The following is a 15,872-nucleotide window of genomic DNA, read 5'->3' on the forward strand; positions in this document are numbered from 1 at the left end:
CAGGGATCAGGGCAGTGCCATGAAAGTATCAGTGCATTGATTTAAGCCATGTAATACACACTCTGATGGCAAAAGATGTGGCCCAAAATTCTGGCCCATACTTCATAATGAATCTTTGCACTTGACTCATAATTCCTCATTTGCAGAGGAAAAATTAAAGAAGGTTTTAGAGGTGTCTTAAACATAAGGTAAAAGACTAGGCATAAGAGTTTGCCTATCTTTTCCTTACCCCACTGATAAAAGAAAGAGAAGAACCAAGAGGAATAAACCAGTAGTGATAAAGAGAAGGGAGTGGATAATAGAAATTCCACTGATACATAAAACCTCTGTAAGAAGGTCCTGTCATAAAACCTCTGTAAGAAAATTTTAGATAGGAGTGCATTGAGAGAAGAAAGGGATGGAGATTGTAACAATATAGTCTATGGATGATGGATCCCTCATGCAGGTCACAGCCAGTCTACCCAGAGGGCCTCAGAGACCTACTGAGTACAGAGTCAGCCTATATGTGGGGGCAGGAGTAACAAGTTAAGTAGAAGGAACAGTTAGAGATCATTCTATGGGGCAACTGTTATGGTCCATTCCCTTCCCTTTCCCTGTCACACAAAAAGCAGGAAGCCCATGTTTACCATCAGGAAATACACCAGGTAAAAATTTCTAAAGAAATTAAGTGTAATGCTTTGGATAATTTAAGCGTTCTACTATATCTGTGGGGACTCTAGACTAAAACTTTCTTCTCTTTGGCACTAGGGTCCAATGTTGACCCTAGCCCAGCCCCTTCTCACTCAAGAGTTAAGCCTGATCATTAACTGAGCTCCTACCCTGAGACCCTAATGGACTACAACCCAAGCGAATGCCTAGCTAGTAAACAGACGGACATCAGTGATGCTTGAAAAAAACATCCCAGAGAAAGAAAATAAATATGACAGAAGATTTCTTGTTGTAAATAATGTAAGCTAGAACAGAATTGAACAACATCATTGAAATTCTGAGATGACCTGAGAATTCTTTACCCCGGGGAAAATACCTTTCAAAACTGGAGACAAAATGAAGACTTTCCAAACACACAAAAACTGACAGAATTAATCACTAGCATATACTTACTACAGGAAACCCTAAAGAAAAGCCTTTCAAGTGGAAGGAAAATGATATTAAATGGAAATATGCTTCTACACAAAGGATTAAAAACACCTGAAATGGTAACAAAATGAGTATATATAACTACTATTTTTCTTATTATTTCATTGTATATAAGAGATAAAAGACCACTGAAAGCAAATGTAATAACTGAATTTTTAATCAATGCATAAGTGAAATGTATGATGTCAGAACACAAAAATCATTATGGGAGAAATGTAACTATGCTGCTATAAGGCTCTCACAACATCAATGAGGTGGTATACTAACACTTGGAAGTAGTTAAAGGTATATAGAATTTACCCAAAAACAACCACTGACAAAATAACAAAGTGTTACAGCTAATATCCAGCAAAGAAGGTAAAATAAAATCATAAGACATGCTCAATCCAAAAAAGGCAGGAAGAGGGACACCTGGGTGGCTCAGTCAGTTAAGCATCTGCCTTAAGCTCAGGTCATATCTCAGGATCCTGGGATTGAGCTCCACATGGGACCCCTTGTTCTGCTGCGAGACTGTTTTACCCTCTCTGTCTCCCTACTGCTCCCCTGTTTTGTGCTCTCTCTCTCTCTCTCTATGTCAAATAAATAAATTGATTCTTTAAAAATAAATAAAAATTTAAAAAAACAGAAAACAGGTGGGGCAAAAGAAAATTTCCAATGACTGTATTCTCGAAGAAGGATGAAAACGACTGTGAGGAAGATGTCTGTGATGGGGCTGATGAAGCTGGCAGGCAACAACCACAAAGGTCAGGGTGCTCAGATTAAGCACAGGACTGAAAGCTTGGAAGTAACTTGGAAGTAGTACTAAGGGTCTAAGAAAAACGTCAACCATATTTCTGGGACACTTAGGCCAAAATGCAATTTAGGTGTTGAGTCAGCAGAGATCATGAGACCTCCTGATGTCTCTTACTTGGGGTACAGGATTGGACCTACATTCTGAGAATAGGAAGCTTCTAATATCCCTAAACTAACAACAACAACAAATTAAAAAATGTTTTGACAAGTTCCAGGAAACAAATTCTCCGGCTGTGAAGCCATCAGACCTTGAGCAGGGTCATGGCGGCTGGGCCAGAAGGAATATGTCCTTCAGAAGGACATTCATTGTTGGGGCCGCCTGGCTCTGGTCGCATACCCCACTGCAATGCCGGATAATTCAGCCTGGTGTGGGAGGATTTCCATGCCCGAAAGAAAAGAATGCTTTACAAGTCCTCCTCCTGCTCTGGCCTTTATTCTGGAAGCATGAGTTATCAGCTCTCCCCAGAAGCAGGGACAGGAGAGCAGCCATCCGCCAGCCTGTGCTGGCAGCTTGCCCTGAAGGCAGTGGCTGTCCCCATGCCCTGGGAGACAAACGTGGCTTCCACACAATCCTATTGCAAGATGTAAACCTTAGGGTAATAATGCTTCATTCAGATATCATAGAGCACAGCTCTGTGTGTGGCAAGATGGACTCTCGGCCCCCAATTCCAGCCTATACCTGTAGGGTCCAAGTGGGATCTAACGCTCCACATGGAGACTGCCTTCTTTTTGATCCTAACCTGTAGGTCCTTTGAAATCAAAAGTAGGCTGCCAGACCTGGATGGGACTTTAGAATCTAGTATAACTCTCTCCCCTAATAAAGGGAATTGGAGGAACACCTGGGGGTGTCAGTTGAGGGTCCAACTCTAGATTTCAGCTCAAGTCATGATCTCAAAGTCGTGAGATTGAGCCCCATGATGGGCTCCATGCTGAGTGTGGAGCCTGCTTGGGATTCTCTCTCTCCCTCTCAGCCCCTTGACCCCCACCCTCACTCTCTCAAAAAAAGAGAGAGAGGGGGAGAGAGAGAGAGAGAGAGAAAGGGAGCAGGAGGCACAGAGGAGTAAAAGCCTTGCTAAATGCTATAGGTGGATATGGGACCAGAACAGTAAATTCCTGATCTCTGGGCTAATGCTATGCCTACTATCCCTAAATTTAAAACACCATGTGATCATGAGCTTGGAAATAGGAACGTCATACAAGGAGCCTCCCAAGGAGACCCTTTCCTTTTGCTGATGGCCCTCTTTCATTCCCCCTCAGCTTGAAGTGCTTCTTGAAGTTACTTAAGATCTCTCTGGGTTTGGCTATGGCATGTCCCCAAATTTTAACTGCACCAGACACAGTTCTCCTTATGGCTGAAGCAAAAACACATTTCCTATTATTGGTCTCCCTAACCTTTTAGGACTCTAAACTGATAAATGTCACTGGCTGTGGGAGGTGACTGATAGGCACCAGAAGCTGCCAGAGACTTGTCACAAGATGAATGACAGCTGAGGGCCTGTAACCTTTTCCCACCAAAATAGGGAGACAGAAAGAATTGAAAAAAAAAAAAATTTTGCTGGGAGCCTATCAGATTATTTGTGATTCAGAATAAGAAGGTCAGGACTTGGAGTCTGTGGACCTAGACAAGGAGAGAGATGGAGTTGGGAGGTTGGGTGGGGCACTAATTTAAGGCCCACCGTGAGCAGGCACCGCAGAGGGGATGAGATGGGAAGGCATACGCTTTCCCTTGAGGAGTTCAGTGTCCAAACAAAGTAACGACAGCATAGATCCAGATTTTGACCATGACCACTGGTTTGTCGTGCAGTTTCTTTTAGGTTAGGGACTATCTTTCAGGAAAAAATGACTTAGAATTTAGGAATCCTAAGGCTTTAATCTGTTGTGTCATTGTCCGTTCAAAATTTTAGTGCCAGGTTAGAGAGTGGCAATGCATGAGACACACATACGCAGATGGTCTCTGTCTTCATAGAGTTTACTTACGCAAGTGTGGTGTGTGTGTGTGCGTGTGTGTGCATGCATATATTTACATACTTATGTGAGCTTAATACATACAGCAACGTGAGCTTACTAAGGGCATAGTTTCATTCAACTGATGTGTTGGGTGACTATTCTAAAGATTTCCCTCCAGGCAACACCATCTAACATAATGGAATGAGCGAAAGATTTGAAATTCAAGCATTAGGCCTGCCACACCCTGTTCACGTCCCTTGGGGAATTATTGGACTTTTCAGCTCTCCCCACCCCCTCCACCTTCCCATTTGTCATCTTGTGGCAGGGACTACCCAATGAAGGCACTGTATTAAACTTGCCCGAGGACATCCCACACATTAGCCAAGGAACAGGGATGAGTCTGAGGCCCTCAAGGTGTCCATGAAACCAAGGCGATGAGAGAGGAAGCTGGCATGGGCTCACCCCAGTGAGGAAAGAAGGAAAGAAGGAAAAGATGATTGCCTCCCAGGACCTACACTGTGAGGCAAACACAACATGGGTCATGGCAGAGTTGTACAGAGCCCCCTGAAGGATGTGGCCACTGAAGGCACCCACATTTCATCAGAAGAGCCGGAGAAGCCCCCCGGGCATACGCAAGGAGAGGACGCTGAGGAACCACCTTTAGGAGAAGGGACTCTGGGAGGCTTATGGGGTCGTGGGTCTCCCTCCTTTGTCAGGCAGGTAAACCCCCAACACAGACATGGTCACATTAGAGCTCAGCGCTTTTGCATTTCCTGATAATTTACCCAAGTTTCCACATTTTAAGTTCACTTTTCTGATCCTCTACCAACTCTGCCACCTAAATAGCTCAACTGTGACTGCTCCCACCACCCCCTCTGCTACTGCCAGGGTCCATGCCACCCAGATTTCTCACAGTGGTGGCCTCCCAACCTCTCCCTGCCTCCACTCCCATCTCCCTCCCAATCGTTCTCTACACGCAGCCAAAAAGATCTTTGTAAATCACAAATTTTATGTCACTTTCCCGATTAAAACCCTACAACGGTCTCCCATCATGTCCAGTATAAAATTCAACTACACTAATGGTTTTAGAAGGCTTCATAGGCTGACTGCTGCCAAGCTTTGCAGAATCATTTCAGACAAACTCTCCCCTCCCAAAATAAACTCCTGCCACCCTTCCCAGATGCCTGCTGTCCTAGGGCACCTTCTCTTCCCCACTCCCCTGGAAGCCACCCTACCCCCTACCCCTCCATGTTCCTCAGTTCTCCACATGGGTTCTGCTTTCCCAGCTCCCAGAGCCCTGGGCTGATGCCCCTGTGTGTGCTCCCAGGCGTCAGCACCTACCCTCACCTCTGTGTTTATTACACGAGACTGAGTCGCTTACTTCACCCATTGTCAGCTGGGTTGTTACATGCAGAACTTATGGCTCCGCTCCCTGTGCTCCAAGTTCTTTATCTGAAAAATAGGACTATAGCAATGACTTCATAGGGTTGTTAGGAGAATCAAGACAGCAAATACGTATAAAGCATTTAGAACAGTTTCTGACAGAGTAAACACTAATTGAGCACTTACTTATGTTTTATATTCTATGTATAATACACAATTGTGTTACATATGTAACAAGATATATAAAATACAGAGTGATACCCCATATTGTGATGGATATTGTTAATATTCTTGATATTATTATTATTGCTGTTATTATTATACCTCTTTCCTGCTGTAATTTTAGAATACAACATAGTGCACGTTAAATAGCAACCTCTCAATTATGTGCTAAATGAGAGAATTAGTTGCATACATATCGAACAACCATCTCATTTTTTTAATTTGATTTATTATGTCACTTGAATACTTGAAAATTTTAACCTGGCCAGCAACAACAACAACAACAACAACAACAACAAAAATCCTCTACATTTCTCTACAACTCATAACCCTATTTTCCAAGATGTCACTCAACCGTCATTTTGGTTTTATATGTCAGTCTCTTATAAGTTTGATTAGGGTGAGACAGCTGTCCCAAGCCAAATCAACTCTAGGATATTGAATTTGAGGTGCTGAGGACCTAACCACATATGCCAGGGAAACTATACCACTTTTTAAGGTTTTTCTTTGGGTGGCCAAAGAAGCCAAGTAGGGTTCTCTGCCCTCTAGAGTCACCCTTTCCTCAAATATCCCATTGGAAGAATTTACTCTGCAGTGCCCTCCACTGCCCTCTGGCCTTCCTTTAGAAAAAGGCTTTGAAAATGCAGAAAAACATGGAACAGGTAAGAGCTTCGCTTCTAAACTACTTATTCACCCAGACGGGTTGGAAGGCACAGGCTGAGGGTGTGGGTAGTGGTCAGTGCAGGTCACATGGCAGGACTGGATGCAAACAGCCAGGGGTGAAGGTGAGGGCCTGGCCACTGGCCAAAACAAGGGTGAGTCTCAAGTCTGAAAGGAATGACTGTGGCCCTGGGCAGTGGTAATGGCCAACCTTTCACTGAACCTGTCTCATCATCTTGTGAAATGTTTAGACCACCAAGAGGGAGGGATTCTACTAGTAATAGAAGTAAAGGATGCATCAGGAGGCTAATTAATATTCCAGTAGGAATCATAGCAAACCCAGGCAGTTTGACTCCAAACTGGCTCCAAACTGACTCTGCTCTTTATCCATGGTCTCCTGGCTTTCCTCTCTCTAATCTGGGCCTAGGACCTCTGCAGAAAATGGATGTGACAAGCACATGGTTAATGGTGGGTATGTAATAGGCCTTTGTCCTTGGAGATATTACAACCTGCAAGGGCCAGGCCTCTGCCATAGCCACTGGTGTCTCCACTCATGGCCCTGCCTGATGAAATAGAAACACCTCGTGCTGTGTTGGATTGATGGTCCCCTTGCTTGCTAAGCCGCCTTTGAAGTAATGAAAAACTCAGAGCATCGAAGGAGGCATGAGGCAAGCATTACTACCAGACTGTGAAATGGACAGCCATCCCCATCCATATACTGCTTAGTGACCCTCACTGCTGATTTAGAATTAGGCAGCTTGCTGCACAGGCAAGAGACCTCCCCTCTGAGGTATCTTCTGGCAAATTTGTCTAATTAAGGAAGCCCAACAAGGACTGAAACCTCATAGCCCCTGACCCCAGCACATTCAAAACTCTCCTTACATCACTGGATCTGTGCCAACAGCACACAGGTTCTTGGGTGAGTTCTGTGGATAGTTTTGAATCTGGGAAAGTCAACATGCCAGAGTGGAACACTGTCTGGATCCACTCAGAAATGGGAGGACCAGGGAGGTGGAGCTGGGGGCAAGTTGCCTCAGGGAGGACCAGGGAGGTGGAGCTGAGGGCAAGTTGCCATCCCTCTGCAGTCTCCCCACCTCTCCTCACTCCCCTGCCCACCTAGGACGGCCCTTGAGCGGTTGCAACTCAGGCATGACTCACCTCCGCCCACAGAAGGCTGCATTGCAGCTTCCAGAAGAACACATTCCCGTGTTGTGGGCACACATCCCTTTTCGGGAAAGAAGAGGTCCCTTTCACTTTCATGAGAATTTTGGGACATTTTCTGCGTCAGAGGTAAGGATCACTTCATTGTGACTTTCAGCAGTGGAACTGAATAATTTGGAGAATAAATGTTGCAGTCACTGGCAAAAAGGATAAACAAATAAACAAAACACCCCAGAACCCAGACTGATAGCTGTCAATACTCAGATTTGCCCAAAATATCACCATTCTCCTTCCATATCATTTTCCTCACTGTATCAATCCTCAAGCAGGTAAACACAGAGTTGGTCAGATGACTGTTGCACATGCATTTCTTAATGAAGATGGTTAATATCGGTTGCCTATCTTCCACATGTTGGCCCATAAGTGAGAGATCTCATAGTCCTTATAATCATGTGGGCAGAGGGAAAAACCTGATCCCTCCTTTCTGCAAATGAGAAGATGGAGACTCAGAGAAGTGAGTTGACTTTTTCAAGGTGATGCAGTTTGTCAGGGCAGATGCAGGCTCGGAACCCAGAGATGATGCCCTTTTCCTCACCCTAGCGGATGGACAAGAGTTTAGTGTCGTATCACCAAAGGCAGTAAAATCTACCTCAGGGGCAGGAGGGAAAGTAGGATACCGGTTCAAAGACCTGTGGAAATTACATGCATATATGTGGGTGTTGTAAGGATTAGGGAAGTTAGCTTTGCTTCTCTTTTCCACATATTTCCCCAAAATCTTCAATTTATGCATGGTTTAGTGGGTCTTGGAAAGAAAACACTTAGGAAGGGCTCTAGGCAGGGCATTAAAAGCTGGAACCGGGTGAATTCACTCTGATATGATGACTCCTATGATTCCAGGGTTTTCTGAGTTTGCTACATTGACAAGAAAAGAGACTTCTCTCTCCACAGAAGCAGAAATAAATTATTACATCTATTTTACCATTTGGAAGGTTCCACAAAGCTTTATATAATGGCTTCTGTTGTCTTTATAGATTTTTTTTTCCTAGGGAACATTTTAATCCAGCTAGAATAAATAATATCAATCACATTGCTCATATAATCATTATTGGCCTGAGTCTTTCCTTTGATTGATTTTTAAACACTGTGTTCTCTCCCAGGGGCAGCATGGGAAACTAGGAATGGCAGCCTAGAAAACAGAAATATGGGGTTCTCAATCTGATTTCTTCAATGATGAGCTCACTGTCCCCACCTTTGGGTCATGGATCTGCAGAGGAGGCTTGTCTCCCTGAGAAGGTCTGGGAGGCTTTGAAGCCTTCCATCACTTTTTAGCTGGGTGATCTTGAGCCTTTCAGGAAAGTTCCTCTTGCTTCTCTGCTCTAATCTGGAAATTGATAATCTAATTAAACATACTCTCCTGGTATGTTGTAAGGACTCACTGTGAACATTCACATAAAATTCTTCGAGGAATGCCTGTTTCACAGTCGTGCTCCAGAACGTTAACATATATTATAATCCTATCCCCACTTTCATCTCAAAATGTCTTCATCACATGCTCAGCAAACTCTTACTAATCCTTTACATTTCAGCATACATCTTCCCTTTTCTAAAGAGCCACCTGCAAGCATCCACTTTGTCACCCTAAACAGAATTCCTACTTCCCCCTCTCTGATCCTTCTGATGGGACGTTGTCTTTCCATTCAGTCAGGAAGTGTTTATAGAGCTGTGGGTATGCCAGGTTCTGCAAATGTAGCGTTGTCTATGAAATGATCATTGCCCCCAAAATGCCATATTCAGGGAGGCATGGCAAGCGCCATGGAAGCACTGAGAAGATTTTCTTGCTCAGAAGTTGGTCATGTCTCAAACTGTGTAAAATTTAGGAGCAGTCTCCAAAACTGTATTCGCTGTGCCTAGGTTTTCCTCTTTTTCTCCATTCTGTTTCATTCTCCAGCTTTCCACTTTTTCTCTATGACCTCCCTTCCTTTCTTCTCTTAGCTTTCTCTCCTGTCTCTTGGGTTTTGTTCTCTCCTTTTCCTTCTCCTTTTTCTCTTCGGATCTGGGCTGCATGTGGAAGTAGGAGAACACTCAGGCATGTCTTTCCAGAAGAGAGGTTCCCCAGCTGAGCGTTTAGGCAAGAGTCAAGCACTGAAGAGTGAAGGGCTATAGAAGGAATAGAAAGAAACAATCAGAAGGAACATCATATGTCAGATCCCTGAAAAGGAAAAATTAAGAAAAGTATGTGTATGGATGCTATGTGCTGACAAATAAATGGAGATGGGTCAGGCTTGGAACAACCCTAAGGTGAAGGCAGAGGATGGGATTGGGGGTGCAAACTGGCATTCTCCACTCCGGATGGAACACATTCTCTATGGGATGGGTTCTAAGTTGAGGTTTTGAGGAAGAAGGTGGCATGATTCAATTTGCATGTTAGAAAGATCGCTATTTTGGGTGTAGGATGAATTGGAAGAAACTAGCTGGATGTAGGGTGTTAAGTTATGCTACTGGAACAGTCCAAGAGAGGCTGATACTTCAAGGATGTTGGCAAGATGGATCATAAGCATGCAAGCCCTGTATATGCTCAGGTCCCTGATCCTGGTGTTGCCATTCACAGATGCCAAGAAAAATGGTGACTTCTGGTGTCCTATACTCCCTGTCAAACATCTGGACACATGAAAAATAGACTTTTTGTCCTGGTGGCCAACTCTATAACAACAAGAAAAAGTAAAAAGAGATTTGCACAATAGTTTACCATCAGATTTCATAGGTAAGAAACATGAGGTCTATATTGGTTTATTCGTTTATTTTTATTTTTATTTTTTCAGTGTACTCATTTATTGATTCAATATATGTGTACTGAAAGCCTACCATTTATCAATCCTGGAGTAAGGGGCGCATATTAGAGAGCAAGACAGACCAAGTTTCTGCCCTTTTAGAGTCACATTAGTGAGGGTAAAGCACATAAGAAACACGCGTATGCGAATCATCATATCAAGTAATGACACATTCCATGAAAGAAATAAAGTAGGTTAAGAGGATGAAGTTTGATCAGAGTGGAAAATTTATATAGGATGGGCAGGGGTGGTCCCTCCTATAAGGGGAAATTTGATCTTGTTGGGATTGAGAGCTAGCTAGGCAAATGTCAGGGCAAGAGGGTTCCAGGGAGAAGGAAAAGCAGGTGCAAAGGGCCTGAGGCATGAGCATATATGGTCCCTTGAGGACCACCAAGGAGGCCAGCATGACTGGAGCAGAAAGCATGGGGCAGAGTATAGCAGGAGAGATAGATGCCAGATCATGAAGAACCTTATAGACTAGTGGGTTGGATTTATTTTTTTTTTAAGTGTGATGGGAAGCTATTGGAGAAAAAACATTCATATGGTTTGATATGATATATGTTAAGGGATTACATTGGTTACTGTATGGTGAACAGGCTAGGAAAGCAGAATGGAAAGAGGAAACCCAAATGAGAGATGACTATAACAGTCATCAGAAAAATCATGGTGGATTGGACTAGGGTTTTTTTGTGAAAATAGTGAGAAGTAGTAGGATTCTGGATAGATGTAGAAAGTAGAACTGACAAATAACATTTTCTAATAGCACTGAGATGAAGTGGGAGAAAAAGGGAGAATTAAGGATCATACCAGAATTGGTCCTGAGCAACTGGGTAAAAACAGTGGCACAATAAATCTGAGTGAAAAATAAAAGAAGGAGCTCAGTTTTGGACAGGATAACTTTGAGATGCCTAGAAGATACCTCGGTGACTGTGCATGAGTAGGCAGATAGGCATGTGAACTGGGGGGTCTGTAAAAAGGTTGGAAATGCACCTGCAAATTTGAAAGTTATCAGATGGAGAAGTGTTAAGGACTGAATCCTGTACAATTGCAAAAGTTGAAAAAGAAGATATAATAACGGTGACCAAGAAGCAGTAGCCAGTAACAGAGGGGGGACATGGAGGAGAGGGAAGGAAGAGTTTCAAGAAGGAAGTAGGTTTGAAACTGTTAATGTGAAATCAGCTTCTTCCCTCTCCTCCCATAAATCACCTAAAACCACCAAGGAGAATGAAAAGAAAGCTGTGAACCACATCATTAAAGGAAACAGCACAGCTCTAACCACAAAAACCATCAAATGGGACCACAATCAGTGGGGTTTTGCACAGGGCTGTGGGAGAGAGCAAAAAGGTCAAACCCATGGCCCAATCGCCAGGAAAGAGCCATCAGCACACCTCCGGGGCACTGGGGCAAGCTGATGTGCATAGCCAAGTTCCTGAGTACACCTCTAGCAATGGGAGCCTCCCTGGGTGTTTTTTCATCATGAAACACAGGGGCAGCTTTGGATGAATAATCACATGAGGAAGCAGGGAAGAAAAGGAACTGTCCATCTGAACAGTCCTACAGAAGTGTGCAGGACCCCCTCGCTAGTGTGTGGAAAGAGATAATAAAAGAATTCACAAACACGACACTGAACCATAAGAAAATTCCTGCTAACTCTGAGTATTTCTCTGTTCATTCACCACAAACAAGTCCTCCAAACAACTGATCCAGGAAAAAGTCAACTGTTTAATGAAAAAGATAATAATAATGAAAAAGAACCAGAATCGGCCCTATCTAGATACCACAAGAAATGAACAACAACAACAAAACACAAAAGGATGAAAGAAACAGAGAAAACACATGATCTATGAAGAACATACATGAGACAGCAATAGTCACAGAGAAAATAAAAACTTGACCAAACATTTCTTTATAATGTGATTGATACTCTTGAGTTGGCTAATTCAATGTCCACTCCAGCTCCCTTCTAGCTTTTCTAGCTGGGTGGGAAAAACAAAGGATCATTTCCCAGACTTCTCTGTAGCTGGAGTTCTACCTGTGATAAAGATCCACTAAGCAAATATACCCACATATGATTTCTAGAAGGAAGCAAATAATATGGAGAATCTGATCTTGGGGTAATTGTAGGGATGGAGGTCACTGGTTCCACACTCTGGAGCCAGGTTTCTAGTGTATGTTCCTCAGTGTCCTGAGCACAGAGCTTGGGAGATGGCAGTGACTGGTTCTACTAGAACATTGCCCATGTTGGTTGGGCACTCTCCTGGATGCATAGTATATCCAAGTCTATGTCTCTAGCCCTCCAGAAGAGTCGTGAGTTCTCCTTTCATAAACCCATTTTGCTTTACCCCATCTACTACATAGTTCTGTTTTCCTGCAACAAAAGACACTGGAAAATATCCATAGATTTAAAAAGAGAGAAGACTTAATGAAACAATTACCCTATTTAACAAATGCACAGAGCCAAGTACTGAAATGTTAGGGAATAGCTGATGATATGATAGGAAGAGATAAAACATGAGCTGCAAGATCCCAAACGTAACTGAAGGCAAAACTTGATACAAATTATATATATGCATATCACATTTTACTTACCTATTCATCTGTTTAATGGACACTGACTTTGTTCCCATGAATGTTGTGAATAATGCTGCAATGAACACGGAGATCCAGGTATCTCTTGGTTCATATATAACCAGGAGTGATCTCTGGATCATGCAGTAGTTCTATTTTTAATTTTTTGAGGAACCTCCATACTGTTCCAAAGTGGCTGCACCGGTTTGCATTCCTGCCAACAGTGCATGAAGGTTCCCTCTCCTCCACATCCTTGTCGACACTTGTGGTCCCTTGTCTTTGTGATAATTGCCATTCTAACAAGCAGGAGGTGATACTTCATTGTGGTTTGAGTTGCATTTCCCTAATGACTAAGTGATGCTGAATATGATTTCATGTACCTGCTGGCCATTTGCATGTCTTCCATGGAAAATGACTGTTCAAATCCTTTTCCTACTTTTTAATCAAATTTTTTATTTATTTACTTTTGCTATTGAGTTGTGGAAGTTCTCCATATATCTTGGTTATTAAGCCCTTATCAGACTAATGGTTTGCAAATATTTTCTCCCATTCCAAAAGCTGCTTTTTCATTTTGTTTATTGTTTCTTTTGCTGTGCAGACACCTTTTCATTTGATTTAGTATCACTTGTTTATTTTTGTTTTTTTTTTATCTTTAGATTTTTTTTTCCCAATTTATTTATTTTCAGAAAAACAGTATTCATTATTTTTTCACCACACCCAGTGCTCCATGCAAGCTGTGCCCTCTATAATACCCACCACCTGGTACCCCAACCTCCCACCCCCCCCCCGCCACTTCAAACCCCTCAGACTGTTTTTCAGAGTCCATAGTCTCTCATGGTTCACCTCCCCTTCCAATTTACCCAAATTCCCTACTACTCTCTAATGCCCCTTGTCCTCCATGCTATTGGTTATGCTCCACAAATGAGTGAAACCATATGATAATTGACTCTCTCTGCTTGACTGATTTCACTCAGCATAATCTCTTCCAGTCCCGTCCATGTTGCTACAAAAGTTGGATATTTGTCCTTTCTGATGGAGGCATAATACTCCATAGTGTATATGGACCACATCTTCCTTATCCATTCATCCGTTGAAGGGCATCTTGGTTCTTTCCATAGTTTGGCGACTGTGGCCATTGCTGCTATAAACATTGGGGTACAGATGGCCCTTCTTTTCACGACATCTGTATATTTGGGGTAAATACCCAGGAGTGCAATTGCAGGGTCGTAGGGAAGCTCTATTTTTAATTTCTTGAGGAATCTCCACACTGTTCTCCAAAGAGGCTGCACCAACTTGCATTCCCACCAAGAGTGTAAGAGGGTTCCCCTTTCTCCACATCCTCTCCAACACATGTTGTTTCCTGTTTTGTTAATTTTGGCCATTCTAACTGGTGTAAGGTGATATCTCAATGTGGTTTTAATTTGAATCTCCCTGAGGGCTAATGATGATGAGCATTTTTTCATGTGTCTGATAGCCATTTGTATTTCTTGATTGGAGAAGTGTCTGTTCATATCTTCTGCCCATTTTTTGATGTGTTTGTCTGTTTCATGTGGGTTGAGTTTGAGGAGTTCATTATAGATCCTGGATATCAACCTTTTGTCTGTACTGTCATTTGCAAAAATCTTCTCCCATTCCGTGGGTTGCCTCTTTGTTTTTTTGACTGTTTCCTTTGCTGTGCAGAAGCTTTTGATTTTATTTGACAGAGAGAAACATAGCGAGAGAGGGAACACAAGCAGAGGGAATGGGAGAAGGAGAAGCAGGCCTCCCAACAAACAGGCAGCAGGCAGCCTGACGTGGAGCTCGAACCCTTTGTGTATTATATCCATGCTTATGTCCTAGTTTTTTCTAGGAGTTCTACAATTTGAGGTCTTTTTTTTTTCCTTTTTTTTTTCCCCAATTTATTTATTTTCAGAAAAACAGTATTCATTATTTTTATACCACACCCAGTGCTCCATGCAAGCTGTGCCCTCTATAATACCCACCACCTGGTACCCCAACCTCCCACCCCCCGCCACTTCAAACCCCTCAGACTGTACAATTTGAGGTCTTATATTTAAGTCTTGAATCTATCTCAAGTTAATTTTTGTGAATGGTGTAAGGTATGCTAATAAATTTTTTTTTGCATGTGATTATCCAGTTTTCTCAACACGCTTTGTTGAAAATACTATCCTTTTCCCATTGAGTCTCTTGGTTCCCTTGTCAAACATTAGTTGACCATATATGCAAGGGCTTATTTCCAGATTCTGCATTCTATTGCATTGGTCCAGGGGTCTGTTTTTATGCCAGTACCACATTGTTTTGACTACTTTAGCTTGATTAATACAGTTTGAAACAGGAAATGTGAAGTGCGATGCTTCAACCTTTGTTCTTTCTTGATTGTTTCTTATTCATGATTGTTTTGGCTATTTGTGATCTATTGTTGTTCCATACAAATTTTAGGATTGTTTTTCTTTTTCTGTGCAAAATGCCATTGGAATTCTGATAGGGATAACATTGAGCCTGTAGATGGCCTTGTGTAGTATGGACATTTTAACAATATTAAGTCTTCTGATCCATAAACACAGGATATATTTCCATTTATTTTGTCTTCAATTTCTTCATCAAAGTGTTATTGTTTTCCATATAAAGATAATTCACATCCCTGGTTAAATTTATCCCTAAATATTTTATGGTTTTTGATGCTATTGTAAATTATACTTTTTCTTCATTTCTTTTTTTAGATATTTTGTTATTAGTGTAAAGAAATTCAACTGATTTTGTATGTTCATTTTGTAACCTTCAACTTTATTGAATTCATTTATCAGTTGTGTGTGTGTGTGTGTGTGCACGCACATAGATTTTAGGATATATAATATCACTTGCAAACATAGACAATTTTACTTCTGTCTTTCTGATTTGGATATCCTTTTTTTTTTACTTTTACATATTATTATTTTAAATTTTTATTTATTTTTTAAAATTCTTTTTAGTGTTTTTATTTCCCGATTTCTCTGGCTAGTGCTTCTAGTCCAATGTTGAATAGGGGTGGTGAAAGTCGGCTCCCTTGTCTTATTTCTGATATTTGAGGACAAGCTTTTAACTTTTTATCACTGAGTATAGTGTCAGTGGTGGACTTGTCATATATGGCCTGTATTATGTTGAAATATGTTCCTTCTAGACATAATTTGTTGAGCC

This window comes from Neovison vison, chromosome 8 (assembly GCF_020171115.1).
Source record: "Neovison vison isolate M4711 chromosome 8, ASM_NN_V1, whole genome shotgun sequence".
Lineage (NCBI taxonomy): Eukaryota > Metazoa > Chordata > Mammalia > Carnivora > Mustelidae > Neogale > Neogale vison.